Below are 10,489 nucleotides of genomic sequence, written 5' to 3' on the forward strand. Positions count from 1 at the left end.
TGAAGTGACTTGTAATAGTCAGAAGGAGTTCTCATTTCCTATGACTTCAAATGTATCACACTTCCTCTTATATCCATTTTATCTTTAATAGAAATATAAAATGTTAGTTGTAAAAAGATGTTCTCAGTAATACTACTTCATGTATCTATCTTTAGAATTTAATCCTCAGTAAAATGATTATTTCAGAGTTCTTGGACATTTTTCATATATTGCTACTTCTTCGGAAACACTGTCTTTACTGGTTAAATGGAAACTAATAGTGTGAAAATCAAAAAATTTACCACATCAAATATCTGATTACTGTGTGAACTTGGTTAGACCACTTAAATTCTCTGAACTTTGCTTCTCCATCAGTAAAATCAAGTAATTGGACTATGTGGTACTGATGGCCCCTTTCAATTCTAAAATGTTGTAAGAGTATCACTACTCTGTTTCTTTAAAAAAAAGAAAAGAAAATGAAAACTAATATTAATATAGTTATAAACTGAGGTCCATTTATTATTTGAGAGATTTTTCCACTAGTCTCTATGTAATTTGTAAGTGAAACATTGGGTGATTTCATACTGGTAATTATTTTTTATATTTGTTCTTATTCATTTTCTGGTTTTCATTTTAATTTCATTGTGTTTCCTCTTTCTTACTAGAGTTCTAATTGTTATTCTTAGACTATGTTGAATATTAGTCGTTAATATTGTTATTATTACAATTATTAGTAGTATTCATTCTTGACTCTATCTTCTCCTCTTTTTAAGTAAATCAAATCTGAAGAATATTTGTAAAACGTATCATGGAAAATACAAATCTTTCCATCTCATGTTTCTGCCTTCTCTGAAGACTCACCTTGGCTTTAATGGCTAATGATTCCTATTATTTTCTTTTAAAGTTTTATATAACCTGTTTAGATATAAAAGTAAACACATTACACCCACTGTTGAATACCCTAGTGATAGATGGCTTCTTAAAATACAAAATTTTAGTAAAGCTGAAAGTTGAAAACAGGTGAGATATTTGTTACATTTTGCAAGGTGATATTCTCTAACTTAATGAATCCTAACAGCAAGAACTTTTATGAGCGGTCTGTCCCACTTCCTCTTCTTATACATTATATATTTTTTCCTATCTTTCATTTCCACTTGATAATTATTTCCCCATATTTGGCTCTAATTAGGCATGCTCTATTTATTTTTTTCCTTCAAACTTTTCTGATTAATAGGTTTTGTTAACCCTTAAAATATTTGTGTTTTATGCCCAATGGGTTGTTTCTGGCTTATTTCAAACTTCTGCTATTAATTTAGAAGAAAAGTACAGAATATGCCTTTATGCTATTTTTCTTTTAAAGTTGTATTTCCTATTTTTCTGTGCCATGTGGAATCGTGTGAACTTGAAACAGGCTGAAAAATAACTTCTCATTTGCTATTCAATACTACCTATTTACCTTTCCTAGAATGACTTTTTCCAAATTTTTACTTCAGGACTCCACTGAAACTGTGTTTTTAAAAATTATTTTCTAAGAATATATTCAGCTGCCTATATTCAGGATGAATGTAAAGCCCCCCTCCTCCCCACACACATATACTTATTCTATGTTAATTTTCCATTTTATTAAAAAAAACTTCAATTTGTTTGTCTATTTTAAGTAAAGTCAATGTTGATAGAGTGCTAAAAGAACTGTTCTCTAGATGTGTTTTTTTGTAAGCATATCTCCTATCCTATAGTAAGAGTAGGTAGATGAACTATGGCTAAACCTTTGAGATGAACTATAAATTAAAATCCATCGTTATTTGTTATTCTTTAGGATAAAAATAAAACAATATCAATAATACTAAGATGATAATGAATATAGATATATTCTAATAAAAAGAAAATCAAGGATAATCGAATTAATTTACAAATTACCCTTGCCATGTGATCAATATATCTTCTCTTTCTATGATACATATTATATTGATAATATTTAAATTAATATCATTGATCATGCTTTGCAGCCTGCTCACACTTACTGAGGACGTTTCTGTTGTGCTTTATGTAATATTTATTACCAGTTCTACACAAATGAGTGTGGAACAAGTTTCCAGATTTACAACGATGATAGAATATCCATAATAAAAAGGTGGAATTTTGTTTGTAGGAGAATTTTGAAGTCATTAATAACCTTCTGAATACAGTTCAATCTCCTCTGCCTGGTTAATTCTAGGCCCAATTCTTCATACATTTGCATTCTTTGTCCTAGATATTCATACTAGTAGTCAAGTTGAATAATCTTTTCATTCAAACACATGGCAATATGGTCATTATACATGTTTTAAGCATTTGATGTTTGCACAATGAATACCCAAACCAAAGTCTTTAAAAAAAAATTAGACAAAAAAAAAATTAAATGCATAATAAGAAAAGAAAAAGAAACATATTATAAGCTTAAATATAGAATAAGGAAAGAAAATAAAAACATGTCATGTGTACAGCCAAATGTAGGAGAGGATTCAAAATATATAGCAATAACTTTCCATTTCAAGATTTAAATCTGTATATTAAATACTGTGCATCATGTTGAAAGCTATCCATCTTTTCCTTTCTTCCTTGAAGGATTTTTTTGCTCATTGTTGTACACTTTTTACTTTTTTTTCCCTTGCTCCCTCCTCCCCTCCATCCCCAGAGTAGAATTAAGCATGGATATATTTATATTTTGATATTGATATATACATATGTTCATACAAATACACAAATCCATATATGTATAGACATATCTTTTCCCTAAGAGATTTTACTCCCAATCTTTAAGTGTGCATTTCTCTTTTTTCCTGTCTCCTAACTACTCTACTTTACTTCTACCCACTACCTTGCCCTCCTATTACTTTACCTAGCCACCTGCAGTAGTCCCTCCCTTATCCTTCCATCACCCTAAATCTAAAAACACCCTTTTGAATACCCCTTTGATCTATTCCCTCACCCTCCCCTCTAAAGATCCCTCCTTTACCTCCCCAAGAATCTGTCCCTTATCCTCCCATTCCAGTTGATCTGAAAACCCTTCCATAGCTCTCCTTTTCACCTGTTCCTTCACCATCCCTTTTAAAGCTCTCTCCTTTATTTCCCCATTCTCTTAGAAATTTCTTTCTTTCTAAATTTAGAAGACTGGCATTTTGCATTGTACCCAGGGTTTCGTTTTCACACCGACTCTTCCCCGGCAGTCCGTGTACCCGTCATGGCCACGCTCAGCCAGGACTCGAACTTCCAGAAGCTAGTCCAGTGGCACTGCCAGCACACGGGCAAGCTCAACGTCCGGCACCTTTTGGAGGCTGACCAGGACCACTTCAACCACTTCATCCTGAATCTCCACACCAAAAATGGACACATCCTTGTGGATTATTCCAAGAACCTCTTTACAGAAGATGTGATGAAGATGCTTATTGAGCTGGCTAAGTCTCGAGGGGTGGAAGATGCTCGGGCACAAATGTTCAAGGGGACGAAGATCAATTTCACTGAGGATCGGGTTGTGCTCGACGTGGCTCTGCGGAATCGCTCTAACACCCCCCATGCTAGTGGATGGCAAGGACATGGTACCAGAGGTGAACAAAGTGCTGGAGAAAATGAAGGCATTCTGTCAGCGTGTCCATGGTGGAGACTGGAAGGGCTACACGGGAAAGACGATTATAAATGTGATCAGCATTGGCATAGGAGGTTCTGACTTGGGTCTTCTGATGCTGACAGAAGCCCTGAAGCCCTACTCCAAAGGAAGTCCTCGTGTCTGGTTTGTCTCCAATATTGATGGTACACATATTGCCAAGACCCTTGCTGAACTTAACCCGGAAACCTCCCTCTTCATCATTGCCTCAAAGACATTTACCACCCAGGAGACCATCACCAATGCAGAGACAGCCAAAGAGTGGTTCCTTCATTCAGCAAAGGATCCTTCCGCTGTGGCAAAGCACTTTGTGGCCTTGTCTACCAATGCTCCGAAAGTTCAATCTTTTGGAATCAACACTCAAAATATGTTTGAATTCTGGGATTGGGTTGGTGGATGTTACTTGTTGTGGTCAGCTATCGGTCTCTCCATTGCCCTGCATGTTGGTTTTGATAACTTTGAACAGCTGTTGTCAGGGGCTCACTGGATGGACAATCACTTCCTCACCACCCCACTGAAGAAGAATGCCCCTGTTCTTCTTGCCATGCTAGGAATCTGGTACATTAACTGTTTTGGATGTGAGACTCAGGCCCTGCTCCCATATGACCAGTATATGAACCACTTTGCTGCCTACTTCCATCAGGGTGACATGGAGTCTAATGGGAAGTACATCACCAAGTCAGGAGCTCAGGTTGACTATAGTACAGGCCCCATTGTGTGGGGAGAGCCAGGGACCAATGGACAACATGCTTTCTATCAGCTTATTCAGCAGGGTACCTGGATGATCCCTTGCGATTTTCTCATCCCTGTTCAGACACAGAATCCAATCTGGAATGGCCTTCATCACAAGATTCTTCAAGCCAACTTCCTGGCTCAGACTGAGGCCCTGATGAAAGGAAAGACAGTAGAGGAGGCAGGCAAGGAGCTGGAAGCTGCAGGCAAGAGTGGTGATGCCCTGAAGAAGCTGCTGCCTCATAAGGTCTTTGAGGGAAATCGTCCTACTAATTCCATCATCTTCACAAAGCTCACTCCTTTCATTCTTGGAGCCTTGATTGCCATATATGAGCACAAGATCTTTGTTCAGGGTGTTGTCTGGGATGTCAACAGTTATGATCAGTGGGGAGTGGAACTTGGAAAGCAGTTGGCCAAGAAAATTGAGCCTGAGTTGGACTCTGATAAACCTGTGACTTCTCATGATGCCTCTACCAATGGGCTGATCAGCTTTATCAAGCAGCACCGGGCCTAAGTCACGAAGCAGATGCCTGTTCCTACTGTGACGTAGTCTATTGTATTATGATCTGGTCTGTGTTGTAGTGACCACTTGGTTCTTTCCTGCCCTGTCACAAAGATCTACTTGTCATCCCTTAAGGCAGGCTCCTTCCTCCTTGTCAGGAACACAAGTTCCACCTCATGAGGCCAGTTCAGTCTGGCGGATTTCTGTTTTTTTTGGTCCTAAATGTCACATGCAAGTTCACACTATCCTTCCTTTGCACTGATAGAAGTGTTCACCCTTTCCACAATTTTCAGGGCTGATCTGAAAAAAAATAAAGATAGTTAGCAAACAAACAAATAAATAAATAAATTTAGAAGACTGTTATACTCTTTTAGATGTATACGTATTTTTCCCTCTTCAATCCATTCCCCATGAGTGGATTTCCAGAATAAAGAGCTCCACCCCTCCTACCATCTAATTCCCCAGTATTGGTTCTTCTTTTCAAGCCTCTTTTGTATATCTTGAATACTCTTTTAGCTGTTCTTGAAAAAATTTCCGTTTTGAAATCATATCGCAGTCAAGTCTACCCTAACCTTCCTTCCTACCTAATTACTAATCACAATTTTAAATACAGGTTTTGCATTTCATTTGCATAAAAGGTAATCATTCTATCCTTTCTGAGTCACTTGTAATTGGTCTACCATTTATTTGTCATGGTTCTTGTATAGTAAATCTTTTATTGAGTTTAAGTTTTAGGTTTTTATTTTGTTTTATTTTTACAAAGTCCGATAATTCATTAAATGTTCTTTTTTTATTCAGTATGATGTTTAAATTTTCTGGGTGTGATATTTTGGCAGGAAGTCCAGTTCTTTTGCTCTTCGATATATAGTATGCCAAGACCTGAGATCTTTTAGTGTTATTAATGGTGGGTTTTGTGTAATTCTAATTGTGGAATAACCATAAGCATTTTTCCTTTGCTCATAATATTTTGTTCTTAAGCTGTGGGGTTTCAGAATTTGATTTTAATATTCCTGTGAATTTTCCTTTTAGAATCTGTTTCAGGTGGTGATGAGTGTTTTTTTTTTCCTATTTCTGTTCTCCCCTCTTGTTTTTGATGTTTCAAGACAATTTTCTTTCATCATTTATTATATTAATGTATCAATATTTTTCTTGATCATAGCTTTCAGGTAGTCTGATTATTCTTATCTTTTCTCTTTATCTATTGTCTAAATCAAGTGTTTCCTATGAGATGTTTCATATTCTCTTCTATTTTATAATATATTTATAAATTTCTTCATCTCTTGTAAGTTTGCTGACTTCCCATTGCCCATTTCTGATTTTCAGGGAGTCATTTTCTTCATTAAGATCCTGAATCTCCTTTTCTAATTGGTTTACTTTCTTTTCATGATCTTCTTGGGGTTTTTTTTTTGGATTATTCTTACTATTCTTTTTATTGTTTCCTCAGTATCTCTCATTTTATTATATTTAAAGACTTTTTAAAGTTCTTCTATAAGTTCTTTTTGCGCAGTGACCATTTACCATTTCTCTTTGGGGTAGAAGAGCATCTGTTTGCTTCAGGATCCTTTGAAGATGAACTCTGATCTTCTCTATTCCTATAATACCACTTTATGGTGGATTATTTCTTCTTTGCCTGTGCAATTTTTTAACAGTGTTGATTTTATAATCACCTGCCATCCTGGAGTATGAGGGATGGTACCTCTGACCTTGGATCCTCTTCAGTTCTCCCCTCTGACCTTGAACTCAAACCAAGACCCTCCCCTCCTGTAATGACCCATACCCAGCAATGTCCCTGCTCCATCCCTTCTGCACTCACCTGGCGTGTGCTGGTTCCTTCTCACCCCGACTAAGTCTCTGCAGCACTACTAGGTCTAGCATTACCTGTCATCAGAGGTTCCCTAGATATTCCCTAGCTCAGACACCCAACTCCCCTCACTGTCCCAGGAGCAAATTCCTATAACTCGTGTACAAGTGTACACCATGTGTACAGCAGTCATGAATATGATGGCACAATTATGGATTGCAAAATACAACAGACTCTCCACATGGAAAACAGAAGAAAACTATTTATTCAAAAGCCAGAAAGATGAATCCCAAAACAAGAAAGCCAAATCCATCACAGAAACAAAGAAATTTACCATAGTAACCAAGAAGTCTATATACATCAGGCCTTTCCACAAACAAACACTCACAATCCTAGCTGCCTGTTTCCTCTTTCCTTCCCACTTCTGACTAGTCTGACCAACTTCCTCTCTAGCTCTGCTCCAGCCCCACCTGTTCCTGTTCCACCTGTTCAACAAGCTCCTCTCACAACAGTCTTCATGCGACTCAAACTCATCTAACTTAGATTTCCATTTGATTTAAGCAGTTCACATGGGCCTATTAATGAATGGGAAAGATCTTCCCATTTAAATTACCATTACACCAGGCAGCCTCCTAACATCAAGGCTTGTAACTTGCTGGTTTGCATCAATCTAGGACTTAACCTAGAGGTGTCTACTTTTGACAGAGAGGAAACTTCTTTCTGGGAATTTTCTTCAGGTCTTCTCGGATTGTCACAGGAGGACCACTTTGCTGCCTCTATTCATTTATTTTTAGCACTGCATATTTTCCCTGAGGCATTATTTTATTTCTTATGTGGAGAAAAACCTTGAGAGCTTGGAATTTTCTGATCTACTCTTTCATCTTCCCAAAGTCTTCTCTCCAAACTTAACTCCTTTAAATGGTTGTAGAGTTCTCTTCCAAGAATCTCTGTTATGTTCACAATTTGGGACAACCAGCACAACACTGTCTCCAGACAGGGGAGATTAGAAGACATCTCTACATAAGAAATTCCTTTTCTACTCCGACTTTGTACTGGATATCCTCCATCGTAATGAACACTTTTGCATTCACAAGAATATCTCTTTTTTTATAGCTTTATAATTATATTCATTATCATTATTTATTATTGAATATAGTAATTATTACTATTACTTTATCTTAAGAAGTTCAGATGGAAATAGAATTTGGTAGGTAGTATACCTTTATCACTAAAAATGTTTGCATAATAGGCATCAATCACTAAATTTAGATCCCTTAAGGATAATCTTTCTAAAATTTTGGATAAAATGACCTCGTCTTGAATGTCTACCATAAATTCTATTCTTTTTTCTCTACATAAAGAAATCTGTGTGACATAATTAGTTCTTTGATATTTGATATGTTTATAACCTTGTTAATGGGCCTATTTATCCATGAAAGGACTTGAGTCTAGATTCCTAGTTACTTAACAGATTCTTATAGTAACTAAATTATTTTTGGTTATATCTGACAAATAGAATCACTTTTCTCTTTCATCAGCCCTTGTAATCATTCAGGAAAGGGATATTTGCTTGTTTCTAATGTATTTCTGAAATTTTTGGACTAATTGAGTGTCCTTAGGTTTTCTGTCAGTCCTCTTCTTTCTCTTTTGGTAGGAAAGAGTTAATGTTTCCGTAGACTCCTTCGGTTGATGACTCCTGTATTTCATTAAGATTATATAGGTTTTGTTAATTTTGAGCTTGATCTAGAGGTAAGAAAAGTTCAGGGTTTTGTTCTTGTTGTTGCTTTGTTTGATTTGTCTCCCAGTTTTCACAGGTTTTGGGAATAAACATATATGTTGGCATTCATTCCAAATCTGTTTTGGTTCATTTTATACTTATAAAAATGTTTAATAAGACTGGCTTTGTGTTTGTCTTGATAACTTGTTGTATGTATTTTTTTCCACTGATGTTTCCTTTTAGGGTGCCAGTAAGTATTTTAACATACTCAACCACACCTTTCTCCTAGATGGCTCCATGATTTTTGAATGGAGGAGAATAATGGCCATTGATCCCCTAAAAAAATATGATATTCAGATTAAATTTCAAAGCTCTTAATTTCAATTTTTTCATGGTGCATATTAGGAATTTTACATAAACTAGTTGAAATGATTTTTTGATTAGTATTGGGGAAATGATTCTACAAGATTTTGGGGAATATAACTTTTTATTGGTAGATCTGTACAGGCTGATGTCAAATATTTCCTTTAAATGATTAAAAAGATGATCTAGCTCAACTGATTACTAATTTGGAATTTATATTTGCTTCTATTTAGAAGGAATAATAACTGATTTAAGAATAGGATGAACCATATCGGGATGAAATTGTGTCCCTGAAAAAATGTTATACTTTAACATCATCTGGTTTTGACATTATTGACCTAGTTGTGTGTTGTAAATTGAGAGAAATTTTCCTGTGAACATCAAATATTTTATCATTCCCAATATGCTTGAGTCTTTTTTATATATTTTCAGCACAAGATTATGACATGGACAGAAAACTTAGTCAAATGTTTTATGATAATAAAGGCAGATCAAATCTTAAAACACTTTTTCTAGGCTTCTAATATAATTGTCAATTTTACAATATGGTCTCATTGTTTTTGTTATTGTTCCAATATTATTTTCAAATTTAACTAATTATTAATAGGTGTTTACATAGCCCTTTAAGTTTTGAACAGTTCTGCATATGCCATATGAATTAAATATAATATTAGTTGTTAAGATTCATAGTTAGAATAATTTTAGTTCCATAACAATATTTTTTTTGGAAAATTGTTCACAAAAATAATTTGGAATATATCATATACACACACACATTCACGCACACACACACACACACACACACATATATATATATATATACATATTTAATTTTCTAAGTCAATATAAGCTTGTTGTTTTCCATTTCCATTTGACTTTGCCACCACTGCTCTACTGCTCATCAGTGACTTTCCAAAAATGTGCAACCTCAAACTAAATACAACATTTGAGATTTGAATTCAGCAGGACTCTCACCTCCCTAGTTTTCTTCTCTCAACCTCTCGCAAGGCAACCTAAGATCTCTTTAGGTTTTTTTTGGCTGATAAATTACATTAGTGATTTACACTGAGCTTTCAAGGAACTGAAAACCCCAGGTCATTTTCAAAAGATGAAATGTTAATTTATTTTCACATTGTCTTTTTACAAAAAATAAGTAACTCTAATTCATGCTTTAGTATTATTAAAATGCAGAAGATGTATTTTCTTTGCTTTCTTTACCTAAAGATTTTCTGGGTTGTTGTTTTGTTTTGTTTTTTTTTTTTCAGATTTTTGATTTCTTTCTGCTGCTTCGTTACAGGGAGGGCTACACTTAAATTACGTTGTAGAGTATATATCTTCTCACCAACTCTACTGGAATTTAACCATCATATAATACAAAGTCTGACTTTGAAATAAGAAAACCTGATTTCCTTAAAAGTTTATAAGATTTGTGAGCCTCTGCAAATAGATATGAGGAAATATAACTTATTTCATTGAAATCAGGTAAAAATTAAATTCCTCAAATTCTGAAATTGAGTTTATAAAATGCAATTTTTATTTCAATCTCAGAAGTATTTTTTCAACATTTTTAACCTTAAGGGTTATCATCAGATGAAAAGTAATAACGATACTATAATTATCTACTACCCGTCTCAGAGGAATTGCTAGCACTTTGTGTCTGTTTTACTTGATTCAACTTATAATGCTTTTTATTGGGCATTTTTTACTCGGTTAAAATTGTAGTTTCATATGGTTTTTATCTCGATACATTAAAAT

At 35.0% G+C, this 10,489-nt stretch overlaps 1 pseudogene; it reads left to right on the forward strand.

The window, feature by feature from the left end:
• Window positions 1–3,160: 3,160 nt before the first annotated feature.
• Window positions 3,161–4,956, forward strand: LOC140498567 (glucose-6-phosphate isomerase pseudogene; annotated as a pseudogene).
• The last annotated feature ends 5,533 nt before the right edge of the window (window positions 4,957–10,489 follow it).

The sequence above is a fragment of the Notamacropus eugenii genome, chromosome 4, assembly GCF_028372415.1.
Source record: "Notamacropus eugenii isolate mMacEug1 chromosome 4, mMacEug1.pri_v2, whole genome shotgun sequence".
NCBI lineage: Eukaryota > Metazoa > Chordata > Mammalia > Diprotodontia > Macropodidae > Notamacropus > Notamacropus eugenii.